The sequence below is a fragment of the Rhinolophus ferrumequinum genome, chromosome 14 (genome assembly GCF_004115265.2).
Source record: "Rhinolophus ferrumequinum isolate MPI-CBG mRhiFer1 chromosome 14, mRhiFer1_v1.p, whole genome shotgun sequence".
Taxonomy (NCBI): Eukaryota; Metazoa; Chordata; class Mammalia; order Chiroptera; family Rhinolophidae; genus Rhinolophus; species Rhinolophus ferrumequinum.
The window spans coordinates 26,911,916-26,936,708 of record NC_046297.1 but is presented as its reverse complement, the minus strand read 5'-3'; the positions used below and the strand labels follow the sequence as shown (position 1 = coordinate 26,936,708).

Below are 24,793 nucleotides of genomic sequence, written 5' to 3'. Positions count from 1 at the left end.
TGTTTTTTCAGATTTATCCTGTTCTTCCTGTCCAGTGTAGACTGAGGAAAACAGATAACCTGTCTGCCAGCCATCAGACCCTGGGGGGGTCACACCTGGAGTTGCTATAGAGAATAGCACGGTACAGAGATCTTAGACTCCTGGCTGGTGGCAGGAACTAGATGGGACTCAGGAGCTCATCACTGGGAGAATGGCAGGTGCACTCAACAGCATGTAAGGTATGAAAACAAGACTCTTTAAGGTAAGCAGAGAGGTATGAGACACTGTGAGGTGAGTTTTCTGTTGCTTAAATCAGAACACACTCCTAACTTACACAGATGATTGAGCAAAAATTAGTTTACTAACATAGAAAAGATGGGGATGAGATTCTAGGAACAGCAAAGAGGATCTGCCAAGGCTTAGAGGTGAGAGAAGGATGTGCATTCAAAGAGCAGATGGTGACTGTCATGACATACAGCAGACGACATACAATTTCCAGCACAGAAACAGGACTTGGTCATTGCCAAACTCCAGTCATTAGCCAGGTGAGACCATAATGGTGAGCAGTTTCTTACACTGCCACCACCCACATTTAGTTGAAGACATCTCAATAAGCAAAAACACACCCTGAATGCTGCTTAATGTATAGCTGTTCTTGACTAAATTTTGCTACAACAGTCTTCAATCTTTGAAATAGAGTTTTGTGCAGATCAAGGTGGTAAAATAATTGAAGCCATGCACCTGGTCTGTATATAGTTCAGAATGTGGATAAGTCAGCATAGTTTTGATCTATTGATGAGGGGAAGGCATACTTCTGTTAAGCAGACTTGACCACAGCAGTCCCACTAGAAACACTGGCTCCATAAACATCTTTCATTACTACCACTTAAGAATTAATCAGAACCTCAGGAGCTAAGATGGCAGAATAGACAGGTGCTGTGCCAACTGCCTCCCAGGATCACACCAAAATTACAAATAATTTATGCAACAATCAACCTCGGAATTCATCTGAGCACTAGCTGAACAGAACCTCTAAACTAAGGATTTAAAGAAGAGGCCACTACGCGGAGACTGGTAGGCAGGGAGGAGATGTGAAGCAGGCTGACTCCATGCCCACTGAGAGAGAGTGAACCCTATGAGGAGTACCTCAGTGGTGGAGGCTTCCTCTGTTGGGGAGAGACCCTCCGGCCCCACACCAGGCTCCCCAGCCCATAGTCCCTTTGCCGGGAAGGAAAGTTCCGTGATAGCTGGCAGTAGACATCAGTGAGGACTCTCTTTGTTAAACTCGGTGGGGCAGAGAGCGACTAAACACCCAGTCGTTCTCTTATGGAGTCCGCACACAGAATCACTCACTGGCAAACACTCACCTAGTCCCTGGTGGAGAGAGTGACTCTGCAGGTGGGGGCCCCGGATCCCGCAGGGAAGGACTGAACTGAGCGCCTGTGGCACGACAGCTGGAGGTTTTGGGACAATTGTTCACCCTGTGTGTAGCTTACACACGAGTGGTGTACAGGTGGGCACCATTTTCTCAGGGTTAACCCCTCCCACAGAGGGTCAGGTTCAAGACAGCATTGGCCTGGTGAAATCGGCACAGGTGTGCGCGTGTACATGCGCATGGTGCCTTGGGTCCCAGCTCTGCACATGGCTTGTGCTGCAGTGCCAGGGTGGTGCCTAACCCACGGGCTGCTGAGTGGGACAAGCAGAGACTGAGAGTATTCCTGAGAGTGTTGGGCTGGGAGCTGCGCAGCGGAGCGATCTGGCCAAGGAATTCGTGACACGCTTGTGCTAGCTGGTTGCCAGTGCAGGGCCACACACTGCTCGGACTTGGTGGGGGCCAATGACCACATACGGTGGTACACTGGGGGCCTGCCCTGCCTACCTAGAGCTGCATTGCGGGGGGCACCGTGAGCTTCTGGAACCTGGCCCCCACCTCCATAGGCCATAGAGGGTTTTTGCATCAGCAGATAGCCCTCAGCAACCTGTAAGGATTTTTGGTTGCGAGCACAATCCCAGAGCCCATAGTAGCCAATTGCAGGGAGATCACTGTGAGCCTGAGAGGGAGGCCAGCACACGAGGTGCTGGGCCCTTCCCCTCAACACACCTGGTGCAGAGTCGCCAAGAGACTCTATTGTTGAGCAAGAGGCCTGCAGATTAAAGTGGATGGAGAGATTTTTCTTTTTTTTTTTTTTCTTTTTATCTTATCTCTTTTCCTATTTTTTATTTTTTATTTATTTTGTTGTTTTTGTTGTTGTGGGTTTTTTCTTTTCTTTCAGTCCTTTTTTCTTCCTACTCCCTTTTTTCTTTTTTTTTATTATTATTACCATTTTTCCTTTTTTCTTTTTATCCTTTTTTTCTCTTTTCTTTCTCTTTTTTCTTTTCCTATTTCTTTTTCTTTCATCTGTTTTCTTTTTGTTGTTTCCCAGGTTTGTTTGTCTTCTCATTGCTTTGGTTACTGTTTTTCCGTCTTGTTCTGCTGTTTTTGTCTCTTTTATATATTTTTGCTTGTCCTGTCTGATGATTGTTTATCAAGATTTTGTTGGGGTGTATTTATTTATTGGTGTTGTTGCTTTGTTTTTGTTTTGCGAAGTGGATGAGGGCCTAGGAACTGAGACTACACTGAATTTGTAGAAACCCCTGACCACAGCCTTTACCCAACTGTAACACCATCTCACCTACCTATAGCTACATTGCCAGGGACTCTCTGGGTGCCTGGGTGGCTGAACCCACGCCCACAAACTGTGGAAAAGATTTTTTTACAATAGCAGATGGTCCACAGAGCCCTGGGGTTAACTTCATGGTATTCAGTGACCCCAAACCTGCACCACAGCCACTCAGGAGCAGCTCTTGGGAATTTGTGAGATTGAGGTGGAGGCTAACTGTAGTGCCCTTGGGATGCCAAAGGGGTCACAGGTCAGATATTGGTGTAAGAACTGGATCATCATTACGTCTTAAAAACCACCAATCACATGTCATAACTCACTTGAACTCTATCCTACCCAGCTAGTTCCACATCGCCGAGGCCACCCTCAACATCAGGTCAAATAGCCAGACACACGCTCCTCAAGAGCCTCTTTCAATAGTCAGGCCTTATGGGCAACTGTCAGGTGGCAACAAGCCTAGGGGCTTTGGGCCTTTTGTTAAACTGCCTCAGGACCAATATTAGTGGCAGCCAGCCTCAATTCACAGAGACTAACCCCACATGACTCCAGGTCTGGCACGGGCAGCAACCAGTGGCATACAGCTTTGAGACACCTACCAGGTAGCCAGAGCCCAATAACAGACAGGACTGAAAAAGCCATGAAGGGAAGCCCTATCCAACAGACACCAGAACCAATACACCCAGAGACTAGTGACAGACCAAACCAGAATACAACCTGGTTGAACTTACAAGCAGCACTCTCAAAGGAAATTTTCCACAGGCAAAAGAGCCTGCAAGGGCCAAGCCTCCTCTGAGGGGGTCAACCTCCACATGATACTGCCAGCTAATCAGGCTGAGGGTCAGTCCCACCCCCAGACAAGCAATTAAAGATAAACTACAACAGCAGCATCTCTGGAACATGTGAGACAGGAGAATAGGGAAACTGTGCAATCCGAATATAAAGGACACATACTACATAAGAACACCCAGCAATGACTGAGAGACATAGGTGATCTACCTAATACATCGAAGCAATCACAGAGCAACAGCCAGAATGAGGAAACAAAGAAATATGTCCCAAATTAAAAATCAGAAGAAACCTCTAGAAATGGAACTAAATGAAACAGAGGTATCCAACCTATCAGAGACAGAGTTTAGAACACTGATTATAAGAATGTTTAAGGAACATAGTGAGGACATAGTAAAGGATAGCAAAATCATAAAAACAACCAGTTAAAAATAAAGAATACAATAACTGAAATGAAGAACACTCTCAAGGGACTCACCAGTAGATTAGATGAAGTAGAGGATTGGATCAGTGATTTAGAAGACAAGATAGCACAAATCACCCAATCAGAACAACAACAAAAAAAAAAGAATGAAAAATAATGAAAATAGTTTAAGAGACTTGTGAGACAACATCAAGCTCAACAACATTCGCATCATAGGAATACCAGAAGGAGAAGAGAAAGAACAAGGAATTGAAAACATATTTGAAGAAATAATGACTGAAAACTTCCCCACCCTAGTGAAGGAAATCGACATACAAGCCCAGGAAGTGCAGAGTTCCAAACAAGATGAACCCAAACAGGCCCACACCAAGACACATTATATTTAAAATGGCAAATGTTAAAGACAAAGAGCAAATCCTAAAAACAGCAAAAGAAAGACAGTGGGTTCCATACAATAAAACTCCTATAAGACTATCAGCTGACTTTTCTACAGAAACTGTAGGCCAGAAGGGAGTGACAGGAAATATTTAAAGGGATGGAAAAAAAAAAAAAAAAGAACTACAACCAAGATTGCTCTACACAGCAAGGCTATAACTTAAAATTGAAGGTGAGATAAAGAGCTTCCAGGAAAGCATAAGGTAAAGGAATCCATTACCACCACACTATCATTGCAGGAAATGCTAAAAGGGCTTTTCTGAACAGAAGAAAGGGGAAAACAAACTAATAAAGGAAGACCAGAAACATGAATAACAAAATGGCAATAAATATGTACCTATCAATAATATCAATAATCACTTTAAATGTGAATGGGCTAAATGCTCCAATCAAAAAACATAGAGTGGCTAAGTGGATAAGAAAACAGGACTCATGCATATGCTGTTCACAAGAGGCTCATCTCTGATCAAAAGACACACACATCTAGCAACCCTCAGTTTTTCCTCTTTGTCTCCAAAACTGTTTCTGATTAGTTCATTCACTTATTCTTTTCTTTAGATTCCGCAAATAAGTGAGATCATATGGTACTTATCTTTCTCTGCTAGATGGGCGGGGGGGTGGGGGTGGGGGGGAAGGTGAGGGGATTGGAGGGCAGTCGGTGACCACAGGATGGCCACGGGGTTTGAAAATTAATCTGGGGAACGTAATTTAGTGGTTACCAGAGGGTAAGGGGGTTGGGGGGTGGGAGATGAGGGTAAGGGGGATCAAATATATGGTGATGGAAGGAGAACTGACTCTGGGTGTGAACACAAAATGTAATTTATAGATGATGTGATACAGAATTGCACACCTGAAATCTATGTAATTTTACTAACAATTGTCACCCCAATAAATTAAAAAAAAAAAAAAAAGACACACACAGACTGAAAGTAATGGGATGGAATAAGATATTTCATGTAAATGGAAATGAGAAAAAAGCTGGATAGCAATATTTATTTCAGACAAAATAGACTTTAAAATAAAGTCTACAACAAAAGACAAAGAAAGGCACTACATAATTATGAAGAAGTCAATCCAACAAGAGGACATAACCCTAGTAAACATCTATGTACTCAACATAGGAGCACATAAATATATAAAACAGTTTATGACTGACATAACGTCAGAGATCAACAGTAGCATTATCGTAGTAGGGAGTTCAACACCCCATTGTCACCAATGCACAGATCCTCTAGACAAAAAATCAACATGGAAACAGTAGCTTTAATTGACACTTTAAACCAGTTGGATTTAACCAATATTTTTAGAGCATTTCACCCCAAAGCAGCAGAACATACATTGTTCTCAAGTACACATGGTACATTTTCCAAGATCGACCACATGCTAGACCACAAAACAAGTCTCAATAAATTTGAGAAGATTCAAATCATATCAACTGTCTTTTCTGACCACAATGCTATGAAACTATAAATCAATTATAAGAAGAAATCTGGAAAACATACAAATGTATGGAGGTTGATTAACATGTTACTAAATAGCGAGTGGGTCAATAATGAGATCAAGAAAGAAATCAAAAGATACCTCGAGACAAGTGAAAATGAAAACACAACTACCCAAAATCTATGAAATGCAGTGAAAGCAGTTTTAAGAGGGAAATTCATAGCAATGCAGGCCTATCTAAAGAAACAAGAAATATCTCAAATCAACAGTCTATCTTTACACCTAAGGAAACTGGAAAAAGAACAGCAAAACAAGTCCAAAGGGAGTACAAGGAAGGAAATAGTAAAGATCAGAGTGGAAGTAAATGAAATACGGACCAAAAACAATAGAAAAAATCTATGAAACCAAGAGCTGGTGTTTTGAAAGGATAAACAAAATTGACAAAACCTTAGGCAGACTCACCAAGAAAAAGATAGAGGACCCAAATTAATAAAATCAGAAATGAAAGAGAAGTGACCTCAGATGCCACAGAAATACAAAAAACAAAATTAAGAAAATACTATGAGCAATTATATGCCAACAAATTAGACAATCTGGAAGAAACAGATACATTTCTAGAAGCATACAATCTTCCAAGACTGAATCAAGATGAAACAGAAACTCTGAACAGACTGATTTCTACCAAAGAAATTGAATCAGTAATCAACAAACACCCAACAAGCAAAAGTCCTGGACCAAATGGCTTCACAGGTGAATTTTATAAAACATTCAAAAAAGAATTAACACCTATTCTCCTGAAATTATTCCAAAAAAAATTAGAAAGAGGGAAGTCCCCCAAGCACATTTTATGAGTCCACTATTACTCTGATCCCAAAACCAGGCAAAGACATTATAAAAAAGGAAAACTACAGGCCAATACCCCTAATGAACATAGATGCAAATATCCTCAACAAAATACTAGCAAACTGGATATTCAGCAAGACATTAAAAAGATCATACACCACAATCAAATGGGATTCATTCCTGGTATGCAAGGTTGGGACAATATCCGCAAATCAATTAACGTGATACCCTACATTAATAAAATGAAAAATGAAAATCATATGAGCATATCAATAGATGCAGAAAAAGCATTTGACAAAATACAGAAATCATTTATGATAAAAACTCTTAGCAAAGTGGGAATAGAGGGATCATATCTCAACATAACAAAGGCCATATATGATAAACCCGCAGCAAGCATCTTACTCAACATGGAAAAGCTAAAACCTTTCTCCTTAAGATCAGGAACAAGACCACGCTGCCCACTTTCACCACTTTTATTCAACATAGTTGTGGAAGTTCTAGCCATATCAATTAGACAAGAAAAAGAAATAAAGGTATCCAAATTGGAAAGGAGAAAGTAGAATTGTCATTATATGCAGATGACATGACACTATATAGAGAGAATCCCAAAGACTCCTCCAAAAAACTACTAGAACTGATAAACAAATTTAGTAAAGTAGCAGGATACAAAATTAATATTCAGAAATCAGTTGTATTTGTATACACCAATAATAAACTAACATAAGGAGAAATTAAGAAAACAATCCTATTTACAACTGCTTCAAAAACAATAAAATACCTAGGAATAATTTTTACCAAGAAAGTAAAAGACCTGTACTAAGAAAATTATAAGACACTGAAGAGGGAAATAAAAGAAGATGCAAATAAATGGAAACACATACCATGTTAATGGATAGGAAGAATTAATACCGTTAAAATGTCAATACTACCTAAGGCAATATATAGATTCAATGCAATTCCTATCGAACTACCAATGACATTTTTCTCAGAAATAGAACATAAAACCCTAAAATTTATATAGAACTATACAAGACCCTGAATAGCCATGGCAATGTCTTCTTGAGAAATAAGAACGAAGTGGGAGGTATTACGCTACCCGACATCAAATCATACTACAAGTCTATAGTAATCAAAACAGTATGGTACTGGCATAAAAACAGATACATAGATCAATGGAACAGAATACAGAACCTAGAAATAAATCCATTCATATATAGTCATTCAATCTATGACAAGGGAAGCAATACTTTACATTGGGGGTAAAGACAGTCTATTTAATAAATGGTGCTGGGAAAATTGGACTGACACATGCAAAAAAATGAAACTGGATCGCCTCCTTATGCCACATATGAGAACAAATTCAAAATGGATTAAAGACTAAATGTAAGACCCGAAACCATAAAACTCCTAGAAGAAAATGTAAGGAGTAAATTTGCAGACATTACTCTGAATAATATTTGTACTGATATATTCCCTTGGGCAACGGAAGTAAAAGAAAACATAAACATATGGGATTACATCAAACTGAAAAGTTTTTCACAGCAAAAGAAACCATCAATAAAACAAAATGGCAGCCTACTGAATGGGAGAAGATAATTGTCAATGATACACTAATAAGGGGTTATTACCCACATTTAAAAAACACTAATTCAGCTCAACACCAGAAAAATAAGCAACCCAGTTAAAAAATGGGCAGAAGACATGAAGAGACATTTCTCTAAAGAGGACATTCAGATGGCCAACAGACATGAAAAATTGCTCAACCTCACTAATCATTAGAGAAATGCAAATAAAAACCACAATAAGATACAACCTCACCCCAGTCAAAATGGCTATCATCAATAAATCAACAAACAACAAGTGCTGATGACGTTGTGGAGAAAAGGGAATCCTGGTGCACTGTTGGTGGGATTGCAGATTGCTGCAGTCACTGTGGAAAGCAGTGTGGAGGTATCTCAAAAAACTGGAAATGGAACTACCTTATGAACCAGCAATTCCACTCTTAGATATCTATCCAGAGAAATCCAAGATGTTAATTTGAAAAACTATATTCACCCCTATGTTTATTGCAGTGCTATTTACAATAGTCAAAATTTGGAAACATCCAAAATGCCTATCGGTAGATGACTGGATTAAGAAACTGTTGTACATTTATACAATGGAGTGTTACTTGGCCATAAAGAAGAAGGAAATCTTACCATGTGCAACAATATGGATGGACCTAGAGAACATTATGCTAAGTGAAATAAGTCAGACAGAGAAAGACAAATACCATATTATCTCACTTGTATGTGGAATCTAAAGAACTGAATAAATGAGCAAAGTAAACAGAAATAGTGTCAGAGATATAGAGGAAAAACGGATGGTTGCTAGAAGGGAGAGGTGTGGGGATGAGGAAGAAGGGGAAAGGATTAGACAGCATAAATTGGTAACTACAATATCCCCATGGGGATGTGAAAGACAGTTTGGGGAATATAATCTATAATGTTGTAAAGATTTTGTAGGATGTCAGATGGGAACATGTTTTATTAAGGAGACCACTTCATGGACAGTGTAGATGCTTGATCACTGCACTGTACACCTGAAGCTGAAATTGAATAATACTGTATGTCAACTATAGTTTAATATATATAGTCACAGGATATGGAGTATAGCATACGGAATAGAGTCAGTGGAATTGTAATAAATATATACAATGTCAGAGGGGCAATAGATTGGGGGTGGGGGGTTATCACTTTGTGAGAGGTGAAATGTCTAACTATTGCATTGTTTTGTACACCTGGAACTAATAAATAAATAAATAAATAAGAATTAATCAGAATTTAAAAAGTAAAAGATTGCTAAAACATCAAAGCCTTTTACTTTTCACAATATTATATAGTGATCTTCTCACAAAGACCCCAAACTCAGAATCAAAAGACCTTAATTTTTACCTCACTCTATCAATTGCTAACTGTGCAACAATTCACAAGACATTTAACTTCAAGCTCTCCAAGACTCTGTTCCTTCTTTTTTAACCTTTATGCTGGCAATATTTACCTCACAGATACTAGAGAATTAAATTCATAATGTGTACAAATACACTGTGTTAACAATGAAGCGTTACACAACTGTATGTCATTATTACTATTATTGCTGTCTGAGCACGAGGGGAGGGTAGTGTCTTGTTTTTTTTTTTTGATGAGATCCTTTTTTTTTTTTTTAAACTTCTTTGGATAAGTCATTGAATTATGAATTCCATTTTTTTCTAAACCCAGTTTAAGTTGAGTTTTCTGTCACTTCTACAATATAATGTATACTTGATGATATACATGAAGGGAAGAAAGAGAACAATAGCTAAATAAGAATATACGTTCAAGAATAGGCTTTCTTTGTGAGAAAAACTTGAGCATACCCTTAAAGGAAAGAGATCATGAAGGATGGGAGATAAAAAGCAAAGGAGAAAGTGGAAGGACCCAGAGGAAAAATACATAATGCAACCCAGAGCACCAAGGAGTGATGGTGCCCAGAAGAATATTAGTTGATAAAATCATACCATTTGTTAAATAATCAAAGTCTTTTTAAAAATAAATGTATATGCATTTATTTTTTATTCCTTGTGTTGCTGACACGTGTGCTTATTGGCTCCTTGCCACTGTTGTTAGTGAAGTCCTCAAAACCCCAGACAAACCGAGGCAGGCACGGTTGTTCCCCGGGCCGCCTCTGCTGCTGCAAGATATTTCGCCCGTGCTGATAAAATGCCAGTGCTGTTTCTGCGCAAGATGTTTTGCCTGTGCTGATGAAAGGCCGGTGCTGCTTCTGCGACTCTAATTGACTGGGCCCTGGTGGTATGATGAATTGCCTCCTTGCTTGTTAGTGGTATGATGATATATCCCCCTAATCTCTATTTTGTCTTCTTTACTTTCACTTTGTAATAAAACTCTTTAACACCTTCATCCCATCTTGTGGTGGTGTGTCTTGCGTATCGAGCCTTGAATTTAAGTCTGTGCACAGCAATCGATAATACTTATCGATACACCCTTGTAACTGGACACCCGCAAGTCCCTCAGGTTCTAGGAAAGTTCTCCTAGTTGCTCTACCGAAGACACATGTGAAGCTGTTACCAGTCGAAGATGGGCTTTGATTTTACCAAACTATTTAGGTGACTAAATTTTTTTCTTGGACATAAAAAATCCACACAAAATCCATTTCATTATATCTAGTCTGAATATATTTATGTATGGTATGTTTGGTAATAAAAATTCCAACAAATTGATCTATAGATCCAATGTAATTCTAATCAGACTCCCAGAGAGCTTTCATTTGGTGGTTTGTGGGTGGGGGGAGGAAGAAGGATGGGGGGAATTAGAAATGAACAAGGTAATTCTAATATGTATATCAGAATCCAGTTTTTTCTACTCTATTTTTATTTTTTCTAGTTCATATTTCTTTTTTATTTTTCTTTTTAATTTTGTATTAAAGTTTATTGGGGTGACAACAGTTAGTAAAGTTACATAGGTTTCAGATGTACAATTCTGTAATACATCATCTATATATCACATTGTGTGTTCACCACCCAGAGTCAGTTCTCCTTTCATCACCATATATTTGATTCTGTTTACCCTCGTCTACCATACCTCTCCCTCCTTACCTTCTGGTAACCACTAAACTATTGTCCACGTCTATGAGTTTTTGTTTCTTTATTTGTTTGTCTTGTTCCTTTGTTGTTTTCAGTTTTATATCCCATATATCAGTGAAATCATATGGTTCTCAACTTTTTCTGTCTGACTTATTTTGCTTAGCATAATAATCTCAAGATCTTTCCATGTTGTCACAAATGGTACTATTTCATCTTTTCTTATGGCAGAATAGTATCTATTGTGTATATATACCACATCTTCTTTATCCAATCATCTATCAAAGGACACTGTTGGTGGGAATGCAGATTGGTGCAGCTGCTATGGAAGGCAATGTGGAGGTTTTTCAAAAAATTAAGAATAGAATTACCATACGACCCAGAAATCTCTCTCCTGAGTGTATGCCCCCAAAATTTGAAAAAATTTATCTGTAAAGACATATGTGCTTCAATGCTCACTGCAGCTTTATTAATGGTGGTCAAGACATGGAAGGCAATTTTTTAAAAGAAAATCAAAATTGGAGGCATTTTACTATCTCACTTCAAGACTTATTATAAGCCAGTGCAAGAAATCATGGATTTAGTAAACAGAAAAGGGAATGAGAGTAAATCAGTGGAAACATCTGGTAATTAATAATGATATATTTATTTGTCTTTTTCTAAAGTCAGCTTTATTGAGATATATTTCACCAATTTTAAGTATACAAGTTAGTTGTGATAAAAGTATACATCATATAACCAGCATCCCAAATGACATAAAATATTTTCACGACCCCCCCCAAATACTCTCTCACATCCTTTGCAGCCAATCCTACCTCCATCCCCACCTCCGACCCCAGGAAACCATTGATCTGCTCTCTGTCACTATAGGTGGGCATTTCCTAGAATGTGATTTAAATGTAATCAGACAGTATCGAGTCTTATTTATGTAGCTCTTTTTACTCAGAAAATGCATTTGAAATTCATCTGTAGTGTCATGGGAATCTTATAGACATCAGTGGTTTGTTCCTGTTTATTGCTGAATGTTATTCTATTTTATGGTTATACCATAATTTGTGTATCTGTTCACCAGATATTGGTGGACATTTGGATTATTTTTAGTGAGGACCATTATAATAAAGATGCTATAATCATTCAAGTAGTAGTCTTTGTGTGGAACTATATTTCTTTTCTTTTTTTTTTTTTGAGGTAAATACTTAAAAGCGAATTTGCTGTGTCCCATTCTTAATGTTTAATTTTAAAGGAATCTGCAAAACCTTGTTTCAAAGTGGCTATATCATTTTGCATTCTCAGTAGCAATGAGAGATCCAGTTGCTCCATATTTTCCCCAACTTCGTGTTTTCAGTCTTTTTAATTTTAACCATTCTAAAAGCTATATTATTATATGTCCCATAGTGGCTTAAATTTACATTTCCCTGATGACTAATGATGATATGCTTATTTCCTTTTATTCTTGCTGTGTTCCTGGCATTAAGAGTAAGTACTCAGTCTTTCACAACTGAGTATGAAGTTAGGCAAGGGCCTTTCCTAGATGTCCTTTACCACATTGAAGAAATTCCTCTTTATTCTTAATTTGCTGAGGTTTTTTTTTTTTTTTTTTTTTTTTTTTTTTTTTTTTTTTTTTTATCATGAGTGGGTGTTAAATTTTCCAAACAATTTTTCTATATGTATTCAGGTGGTCATATGGTTTTTCTTCTTTAATCTATTAATATGGTGAAATATACTTTTGGTTTTCAAATGTTAAACCAACCTGTGTTCCTAAAATTAAACATACTTGTGTATGATTTACATCTTATCACTTTCATATAATTGCTGGATTTGATTCTTAATATTTGGTTAAGGAATTTTGCATATATGTTAATGAGGGATACAGGCCTGTTATTTGCTTTTCTTGTAATGCTTTTGTCTTATTTTGGTGTCATAAAATAATTACAACTCATAAAATGAGTTGGGAAGTATTCCTCTTGTATTTTCTGAAAGAATATGTATAGAATTGAATTTTTTTCTTTCTTAAATGTAACAACATACCATTGAAGACAAGTGAATATGGAATTATTTTAAATTGGAAATGTTTTAACTACAAATATAACACACACACATATATACACATATGTAGTTATATTTGTAGTTATGTGTATATATGTGTGTGTATACATATGTGTGTGTATATATATATATATATATACATATATCAATTGTGAAGATTATTTCTTTGTTTTTGAACTTTATAAGTTGTATCTTTCAAAAATATTTTTCATATCATTAGTTGTCTAATTTATTGGCAGAAAATTGTTCATAGTACTCCCTTATCTATTAGTGATTCTATAGTATCTGTGCTGATACAACCCATTCTTGATATTGGTAAACTGTGTCTTCTCCCTTTTTTCTGATAGTTTTGCTTGAGGTCTATCACTCTTATTACTCTTCTCAAAGAGTCAGATTTTTTTGTATTGACATCTCTCTATTGTGGTTTTGTTTTCAATTTCTTTGATTTTTACTCATCTTTAGTATCTTCTTTCTGCTTACTTTGAATATAATTTGCTTTTTTGTCTACATTCTTAAGGTAAAAACTTGGATTGTCGCGTCCAGCACAACACAGGCATTGAACGAACAAGAAGGGGCGGCGAAGGGTTAAGAAAGTAAGAAACAGAAATCAAGAAAGTTATGAAACAGGGGCCAAGGGTCTCACAGCCTCAAAGGACTGAGAGCCCTGAATGGGGCCCTCCTGTGGCTTTTATTGATGCATACGCAAGAAAGCAACATTGTTTTCTCCAAGGTCTGTGAATTTCACAGATTATACTAAGAAACTGATTTGAACTAATTACCCCTACCTGCAAGAAGCTGAACTGTCAATTTCAGAATGTACCTCCTGCAAGCAGTTGAACCTTCAATTTCAGGATGTACCTCCCCAAGAGACAAAACCTTTATGCTTAAACTTACTGAAATGGATAGATGGAGAGCTGATGTTATTATTACACCATTGAATCTCTTCCCAAGCAGGTCCTGGGAAGGAATGCAGCCACAAAGGCAGAAGCTCTCCTTAACTGGGGGAAAGTGGGGGTCTATGCCCACCTCTATCAACCCCGTGGGTTCTCAGGTTGGTCCCCACTCAACTGTGCCTGGCTTGAGTTGTCCCCCTGTGGGGAATCTTACTCGTCATTGGCTAACCATCCATCCTCCGGGGCCAAACAGGGAAACATAAGGTGTAAGCACAAAGGTGAAGCAAAGTCCCTGAAAGCATTAGTCTCACAGACTCTCCTTTTTTTTAGGGACAGGTACGAGGGAACAGACGGGTAGACTGCTGCATGATAACATTGGATCATTGATTTGAGGTATTTATTATTTTCAAATATAAGTATTTAATTTTATAAATTTATATCTAGTTTATTGTCATTTCATTTTCATTCTATTCAAAACATTTTCTAACTTTTCTTATGATTTATTGTTTGAATTACTTAGTGGTTCTAAATATTTAAAATTTAGTTGATACTTTTCAAAATTGTTTTCTAGTTTAACTCTGTTTTGATCAGAAAACATATCTTGTATGATTTTAATCCTCTCAAATTTATTTAGACTTATTTTGTAACCCAGAATATAACCTATTTTGGTAAATGTTCCTTATGCACTTGAAAATGTGTATTCTTGTGGCTTAAAATGGAGTGCTCTATTAATGTCAATTAGATCAAGTTATTTGATACTGTTATTCTGGTGTTCTATATACTTACTGATTTTTCTGTTTGCTTATTCTATCAATTATAGACAGAGGAGTGCTGAATTTGCTTATTTCTCCTTTTAGTTCTATCAGGTTTTGATTTCTTAATTTTATAACTCTGTTGGTAATTTTTGATTGAATGATAAGAATTGTGAATATTGGTTTGCTGAGTGCTGGATTTTATTGTATTCCTTTGAAGAATATTGGACTTTATTCCAGCACACAATTATACTACCTGGGATCAGTTTGATTCTCTCAGGTTTGCTTTAATCTTTACTAGAGCAGTTTTAGAGCAGTCTTCATAATAGGACTCATATAGCCCCTGTATTAAGGTGACACCTTTCTTCAGACTCTACCCAATGCTATGTAGTATGGGATTCTTCCACACTGATAGGTAGTAACACAAACTAATCTCAGCTCTTTGTTGAAATTTCTGGGAATATTTTGGCCTAGATCTTTCCAGTGGTTCATTTCTGCACATGGGTAGTTTCCTTTCATACATGTGCAGATCAGTATCTAGCCAAAGACTTTAGGAGAAACCTCTGCAGGCTTCCAGGTCTCTCTCTGTGCAGCATCCTGCTCTCTGTTACCCTATGCCAAAAGTTTCGTCACACTTAGCTCCCCAAACTCCAATCTCTGCCTCCTCAACTCAGCAAACCTGTTGGTCGCTGGTTGTATAACCCTTTCCTGCTCTTTAGCCTATAAACTGCCCCCAGGCAGTAAATTATGACAATCATAGAGATCACTTCATGTGCTCCTTCTCTCATGGGATCACAACTGTTTATGGCCTATTGTCCAATGCCTGAAAACTGCTGTTTCATATATTTTGTCTGGTTTTCTAGATTTTTAAAATCAGAATGTAAATTTTCTTTCTCCTATTCCATTGTTGTCAAATGAGAGACAAATCAGAAATTTGTCTCTGTTTATAAAGCAATGAAACTCTCCCAGATGTATAAAATCAAAGATGCTTTTTATACTTAATAAATTACTAGTCATTATGATGGAAAGACTGTTTTAAATCAAGATTTTGGTGAAGAATCTTACTACCATAGTGATCTATATTTTACCCTGATTTTTGGACTCTAATTTTTCTTGAGAAAGAACGAGAGATAGAGAGATAGAGAGATGAGAGAGAGAGAGAGAGAGAGAGAGAGAGAGAGAGAGAGAGAATCCCTGACACTGACATTGAGAACTTGGCCTGGCACTCATAGTTAAGCCATGGTATTCTCCTACTGAACATATTCTCACAGAATCCAAACTAAAACAAGGTTACCCTAAGACCTTGACGAAACAGGACAAAACAAGGCTACTTCATAATTTTGTTCAAACTCAGAGAAAAACAAGGTTAATATACCACCCAAAAAATACCAAACATCTTCTTCTCTTGGAAAATTGAGTGAATATTGTATCATTACCAGTTACAGCTTTATCCTCATTTGATCCTCCCCTCTCTATAGATAACATTTATTAAGATTCACAATCACAGAATTGTGCAAACTTTCTGATTTAGAGCAAATCCATGCTTTCTTATTCCCTCGAAATCAGCCAGTTAAAGTCTAAGTATTATAATATGTTCTTTCTAACACCCTCTTACTGATAGTCCCCATGGTTCCCCATGGCATGTGTTCTCTTTCAATGAAGTGAGTGATAAACACAACCTGTTTAACTAGAGGTGTATTTCTGGTGGTCTTTATATCAATGGTATTGACAATCTGAATAAACCCAAAATGGCTTTAATGCAGATTTTTTAGGCAATGAGTGACCAAAAAGAATTGTTACCTATACAGTCTTTTATTCCAATCAGAATTTTTGTATTTTCAAAGTATATATAAATCAAAAAATATAATGCTAGTTATTTCATTCTTTGTGACTTTAGATTCTTAAATAATTTTAATTGGGCTTCTAGAAAAAAATAAGATATTTTAATAAAATCTTTGAAATTATTAACTTTTTAATTCAGGATATTTACATGTTTTAAAAGATTACATTTTTTAGCATTTACAACCAATTATGGCTTAAATTAAGAAATGAAATTAGAAGATCCTTTAAAATAAACTAGACAGATCAAGAAAGGTCAAAGAAATTAAGTGAATAATACTTTGTAAATACTTAATAATAATTTTGTATTTAAAAATTACACCACTTAATATTAGCTGTGTCTTTAAAGAAGTTGTGCAGAAAGTAATTAGTGAAATAATAATTTCAAAATAATAATAAATATGGCAACAAAGATAATAGGTATTTTATTTCAGGATCTATTCTTGCCAAGTGTTTCACGTATGTTATCCCTACCTCTCAGAGTCAATCTGTCAAATCACTATTATTATCCTCATTAAAAAAAAAAAAAAAAAAAAAAAAAAAACATTAATGGACAGATTTCCAGTCAAGATGGCAAAGTAGGTAAATGCTGTGTTTGCTTCCTCTCATGACCACATCAAAATTACAAGTAAACTATAGAAAAACCATCATTGAGAATCATCTGAAGATTAGCTGAACAGAAGTCCTACAACTAAGGACACACAAAAGAAGCCATGTCAAGACTGATAGGAGGAGCAGATATACAGAATTGGGCTGGTCCCACAGCGATATGTAGCAGTTAAGAATTAGGGGAACATCTCAGCTGTGGGGGTTCCCCCTGAGGAATGAAAGGTCCCAAACCCACACCAGGCTGCCCAGCCCAGGGCTCCAGTGCAAGGAAGACAAGTGCCCACATTTCTGGCTGCGAAAACCAGTGGAGATTGTGACGGACTGAGATAAGGGTAATGACCCAGGCATTTCTTTTAAATGGCCTGTGCACAGACTTACTCACTGACAGACTCACTCGTTTTGAGTTCCAGCTCTGGGGCAACAGCTTGAAATGGGCCATGGTCATACGGGGAGAAACTGAATTATCTGGCCTGAGGGTGAGGGCTGGAGGGGCAGCTTTCTCCCAGACAGAAGAACAGGCAGAAGCCTTTCTTCCTGTTCTGAACACTCCCCCTACACCAGCATCAGATCTGAGTCTCCATTAGTTGGCTAACACCATTCACCCCACCCTGGTGACTCCCTGAGACTCTGCTCCACCCAACTTTTGGGCCCACCCAAGCTGCTTCCAGTGTTTGTTTTCCATACAAACAGTCTTTCTTGGCTCATGCTGTGGACGTTCCTAAAATCTCTCAAAGGTTCACAAATCCCAAACAAGAAGCATCTGGTCTTGACATGGCCTGTACCACTTGCTGAGCAGCCCCATGCCTGATAATGGTGGCAATCAGCCAGCCATGATTTGAGGCTTGGTCTCTCCCAGGCACCTCCAAGTCCTTTGCAGGTGGCAGCCAACTTTGGATTGCTTTTTGGCTCATTCCCTGTGGCCCTAGGCAGAGCACAGGCTCTGGCTGAACTTGGCCTATAGTAGGGCTCTTTCCAGGATGCCACAGGGCCAGCATGCCTGGTGGCAGGCTTCAGACTGAGTAAGAGCACCACCCAGCTGCCTCGGAGGATGACACATGCAACAGGTACACTGGGCAGGCCCAGAGCCATGCTACAGCAATACCTGCTCTGTAGGGTCAACCTGTGCAGAACTGCTTCTTCACTGTACTCGTGGCCAGTCCTCACAGTCAAATGACCTGAGGATCAATCCCTCTCATTAGCATAAAAACAGCAACCAAGTCTCAGCTACAATAAGGGAGCAGAAACAACCCACTCAAGAGACATGTCTGCACACCTAACTCAGGTAAACAGGGAGACTGTGCACACCTGTTACAAAAAGCAACTCCACTAAGACCAGGAGACATAGCAACAAGAAAAAAGCAGTTAGTTACCTACAAGGGAGCACCCATAAAACTGTCAGCTGATTTCTCAATAGAAACTTTACAGGACATAATGGATTAGCACAAAATATTCAAAGTGATGATAATGGATTAGCACAAAATATTCAAAGTGATGAAAAGCAAAGACCTACAGCCAAGATTACTCAACAATCAAATCTATCATTTAGAATCAAATAACAGATAAAGAGTGTCCCAGAGAAGAAAAAGCTAAAGTTCATAACTACCAAATCAATATTATATGTTAAGGGGATTTCTTTAAGAACATGAATAAAAAAAGATTAAAAATATGAATTAAAAAATGGCAATAACTACATGTCTATCAATAATTACTTTAAATGTAAATGGATTGAATGCTCCAATGAACTAATTAGAAACAGTTTTGAAGACAAAGAGGAAAAACTGAGGGTTGCTAGATGGGCGGGGGGGTGGGTATAAGAGGGAAGGTGAGGGGATTAGAAAACAATCAGTAACCACTAGATGGCCAGGGGTTTTGAAAATTAATCTGGGGAACGTAATTTAGTGGTTACCAGAGGATAAGGGGGTTGGGGGGTGGGAGGTGAGGGTAAGGGGGATCAAATATATGGTGATGGAAGGAGAACTGACTCTGGGTGGTGAACACACAATGTAATTTATAGATGATGTGATACAGAATTGTACACCTGAAATCTATGTAATCTTACTAACAATTGTCACCCCAATAAATTATTAAAAAAAAAAGACATAGGGTGGCTGAATGGATGAGAAAACAACATCTTACATATATTGCCTACAAGAGGCTCACATTAGATCCAACAACATCTTTACATATATTGCCTACAAGAGGCTCACATTAGACACACACAGACTGAAAGTAAAGGGATGGGAGAAAAATATTTCATGAAAATAGAAACAAACAAACAAAATAAAATCTGGAGTAGTAATACTTATACCAGGAATACAAAGGCTATAATGAGACAAAGATGGATCCAGGAACCCCACTTCTTGGTATTTATCCAAAAATACCCAAAACACTACTATGAAGGAACATGTGCATCCATATGTTTGTTGCAGTATTATTTACAATAGTCAAGATATGGAGACAACCTGGGTGACCATCAATGAATGAATGAATAAAGAAAACTTGGTACATATATACAGTGGAGTATTACTTAGCCATTAAAAAGAATGAAATCTTGCCATCTGCAACAACATGGATGGACCTAGAGGATATTATGCTAGATGAAACAAGTCATATTGGGAAAGGAAAATACCACATGATCACACTTATACGTGGAATCTAAAAAACAAAATAAATGAACATACAAAACAGAAAAGACATATAGATACAGAGAACAAATTGATGGTTGCCAGAGAGGAGGAGGAAGCTGGGTAAAAAATGTGAAGGTATTAAGAAGTACAAATTGGTAGTTACAAAATAGTCACAGTGATGTAGAGTACAGCACAGAGAATATAATTAATAATGTTACAACAACTATGTATAGTACCAGGTTGGTACTGCACTAATCAAGGGATCACTGCATAAATTATATAAATGGTTAAGCACTGTGCTGTACACTTGAAACTAATATAAAATAATATTGAATATCAACTCTAAGTTAAAAAAAAAATAATTACCAAAAACACCCAGAAAGAAATCCATAGATACAGAAAACATTTTGATGGTTGCCAGATAGGAGGGCGGTTGGGGTGTGGGTAAAAAAGAGGAAGGGGTTAAGAAGTACAAATTGGTAGTTACAAAACAGTCATCGGGATATAAAATATAGCATAAGGGATATAGTGAATAATATTGCAATAACTACGTATGATGTCAGATGGGTACTAGATCACTTAATAAGTTATATAACTGTCTACTCTGTTGTACACCTGAAACTAATATTGTATGTCAGCTGTAATTGAAAATTAAAAAAAGAAAGAAAATGAGAAAAAGAAACACTAAAAAAAAAACTAAGCTTTAGAACTTTAAAGTGAGATACTCAAGATCAAATAACTAAGTATAACACATTTTCAGTCAGATCAAACTTAGTTCATTCTCATTTCTAAGGCATTAGATTCTCAGAATGACCACACTGTCTCTTTCTATAATTACAGTTAATGGTGGAATAATGTGATTATATTAAGAGAGATGGAGCAATATATAACATCTTAACACAGGTATAAAAGCCTGCTTTTACCTAAGGAAAGTGCTCTGGACAAACTATACAATTTAGAAAAAGTACACATCTAAAAATAAAGATATACGTTGAAAAGGACATATAAATTAAACAACAATGACTAACTAAAATAGTAAGATTGCTTCTACTTCAATGGTCATTTAAGGAACATGGTTAGAAGATACCATTTTCACAAAAGGGATATTTGGTGCCTATTAAGGAGGCAATGACAAAAAATTCATTGGCAACAAAAATTAAATCAATAGAAATATGTCCTTTATATCAGTGGAATAAAGACAGAAACTTTAGATGAAGAAGAGTAATTGAGAGTACAATGATTCACTAATAATACAGGAAATATTAAACTGTGCTTTCCAAGAACGGAAGTTACTCTTGTTTTGAAAGGTGGAAGCATTAGAGTCATCTGTGTCATTTGTAGAGGAGAAATATGCTTTGAAGATAGTACCACCCTACTTAACCAGTGATATTGAAAATGAAATGGAGAGATTACATCATAGAAATGGCCACGTGAGATGAGCCTCTTGAAATCGCCCCTGGAATTTACAACAAATTGAACAGCTATAATTCCACAAGGACTCCCTGAGCAGCAGACAGGTAAGACTAAGAAACACGCAAATGAAGTCACCTAAAGATGGAGAAATTGGCCAAGCAGGAAAGGAGGGAAAGAAGTGCAGAGACAGGGGCCAAGTGGGCCCACAGGACACAGACATGAGCTCGGAGCTCCCAGCTCCCCACATTCCGGAGCTATAGCATTCACAGGAGTGGGAAGAATTCAGATGGCTAGCGCTCCCCTTATGGCCCACAGTTCTGCCTGAGGGACCAACATATAATACATCTGAACCCAACACTCACAGCAGAGACCTTGGAGTAAAGACTTTGGGAAGAAGCGTGAAAATGGCAGTTTAAGCCCTCATTGCCAAGCAGAGTACAGAAGACATAGGCATGGAGAATAGCCGACCCCTCCCACCCTCCCAGAGCTCGCCCCACCCCCATCTGCCCAGTGCTAGAAGTGGAACAATAGTAGTGTCAGATCAAAAGAATATTTGCAGTTCTGAGAACTGCGGTACCACAGCCACGGACTTGCAGCCCAACTAGTCCCGGTAAAGGGGAGAGAGCCTTGGGTACAGGATTGGCAGGGATGGTGGTCGCCACTGTTGCTCAGAGGCACCTTTCACAACCCACCCCACTCCTGCCCCCACCTATCTAGGGAGATCCCTTCAGGGGTAAACAGCTGCTGAAACACACAAGCCCTGAAACTGGTGCACGAAGATCTTTGGAACTTAATAAGATATCCACATCCCCCCACAGAAGTGGTGCCCTGAGACTCAGGCAACCTGCTCAAAGAGGAGACCCACCTTCCAGGGAGTACCCCCATTGTGTCAGAAGAAGGAACAGTGCAGAGAAAATATAACACTACAGCATGAAAAAGAATAAAAGGCTGTTGCGGGAGAAAAAAATAAAACATTCCACCAACATCTATTGAAAAGCAAAAGAAAGACCTCTTTTTGTCAATGTGTTCCAGAACCCACTCCTGTAGATGCCTAGGAAGAAAAAGAATAATTCTTAATTGCCATGAATAACAAAGGTAACAACACAGCTCAGAAAGAAAATGAAAAGTCTCCAGAAAATAAACTTAAAGACATTGAAATATGTGACTTAAATGACAGAGAATTCGAGATTGCAGTTCTGAAGAAACACAACAAGATGCAAGAAAACACAGACAAGCAGTTTAATGAACTCAGAAACACAATCAAAGAACAAAATGAACATTGCACCAAAGAGATTGAAATTTTAAAAAAGAAACAATTGAATTTCTGGAGATTAAGAATTCAATAAAAGAAATGAAGAAGAAATAGTCAGCTTAGGTAATAAAGCTGATGAAATGGAGGAAAGAATCAGTGACATCGAAGATAAAACTCTGGAAATGACACAGATGGAAGAAGTGAGAGACTTGAGTGTTAAAAGAAATGAAAGAACTCTACAAGAACTTTCAGACTCCATAAAAAAGAGCAACATAAGAAAAATGGACATACCAGCAGGAGAAGGAAGGGAGAAGGGAACAGAGAATATATTCAAACAAATAGTCAACAAGAACTTCCCAAACTTGTGGAAAGAACTGGATCCTCGAATCCGAGGAGCAGAAGAACACCTAATTGCCTCAATCCCAATGGGCCTTCTCCAATGCACATTGTATTGAAGCTGTCAAAAATTAACAACAAAGAAAGAATCCTCAAGGGAGCCAGGAAAAAGAAGACAGTAACCTACAAAGGAAAGTCCATTAGATTATCATCAGATTTTTCAACATAAACTCTGCAAGCGAGCAGGGAGTGGAATCAAATATGCAAACTATAGAAACAGAGAAAATATGAGCCAAGAATAATAGGTCCAGCTATGATATCCCTTAGATATGCAGGAGGAATAAAGACCTTTCCAGACCTACAGAAGCGGAGGGAATTTCCTAACACAAGAAATACTGAAGGAGAATATTCAACATGAAACAAAAAAAGCAAAAGAATACAAAACCATGAGTAGTATTATGAACCAACAGAAGTAGGAAATGGAAACTGCTACACCAGATAGGACACCATACACTTAAACATAACATATAGGGTAAAGAAAAAAACAAACACTCAAAAAAAACAAAAGAGAGAGAGAGGAAAAAGACAATTTTCACAGTACACAGTATTTTTTATACAGAGTTCACAGTGTAAATAGAGATAATTTGTGACCACAAAAACATAAAAGGGGAAAGAGAAAAGGTCTAAACTGGCACAAGGCAACGGAAAAAGGAAGCATGCTGAAGAAAATGGAATACTCTAAATATGAAATTTTGTTTTACATAAATATAATGGTAATCACTCAAAAACAAAAAAGTCCAGAACCGAAATATATAAAATAAAATAAGAGGAAATGGAAGGAAAATTCATAGAATACCACCAGACTGTGATAACAGACAGCAACAAAGAAGCAAAGAAACAATGGAGACACTGTCCCACCAGAAAACCAAAGATAGAATGATACGAAATCCTCATATATCAATAATTGTCCTAAATGTAAAAGGACTGAACTCACCAATAAAAAGGCACAGAGTAGTTGATTAGATAAAATAACTAAGTGCAGCCTCCAAGAGACACATCTCAGCTACAAAGACAAACATAGACTCAAAGTGAAAAGGTGGAAATTGACACTCCAAACAACTGGTATTCAGAGAAATGCAGGTGTAGCCATACTGATATGAGATGAAACAGACTTCAGGATAAAAAAGGTAATAAGATAAAAACATGAACATTTCATAAGGATAACGGGGACTATACAACAAGAAGACATACCAGTCATCAATATGTATGCCCCCAATCATGGAGCACCGAAATACACAAAGCAACTACTGACAGAACTAAAGGGAGAAGTTGACCAAACGCGATTATGGTATGGGACCTAAATACATCATTGACAGCTCTGATTAGATCATCCAAACAGAAAATAAAGAAATATCAGCCCTAAATGACACATTAGATAAAATGGCCATAATTGACATTTATAGAACTCTTCATCCTTAATCAGACTATAGATTCTTTTCTGGTGTACGTGGAACATTCCCAAGGATAGGCCACATATTGGGACATCCATATATTGGGATATAAAAGTAGCCTCAGCAAATTTAAGAAGATTGAAATCATACCAAGCATATTCTCTGATCACAAGTCTTTAAAATTAGATATCAACTGCAAAAAGAAAGCAGGAAAAACCATAAATAAATGGAGATTAAACAACATAATTTAAAGAACGACTGGTTCAAAGAAGAAATAAGAGAAGAGATCAAAAGATACATAGAAACAAATGAGAATGAAAATACATCCTACCGAAATTTTTGGGATACAGTGAAAGCAATTTTAAGGGGAAATTTACAGGTCTATCTCAA

The 24,793-nt window shown here is 37.5% G+C and overlaps 1 pseudogene; it reads right to left on the bottom strand.

Moving 5' to 3' along the window:
- Nucleotides 1-1,346: 1,346 nt before the first annotated feature.
- Nucleotides 1,347-24,793, bottom strand: part of LOC117033703 (protein ZNF365-like) — an 84,916-nt pseudogene continuing 61,469 nt past the window's right edge.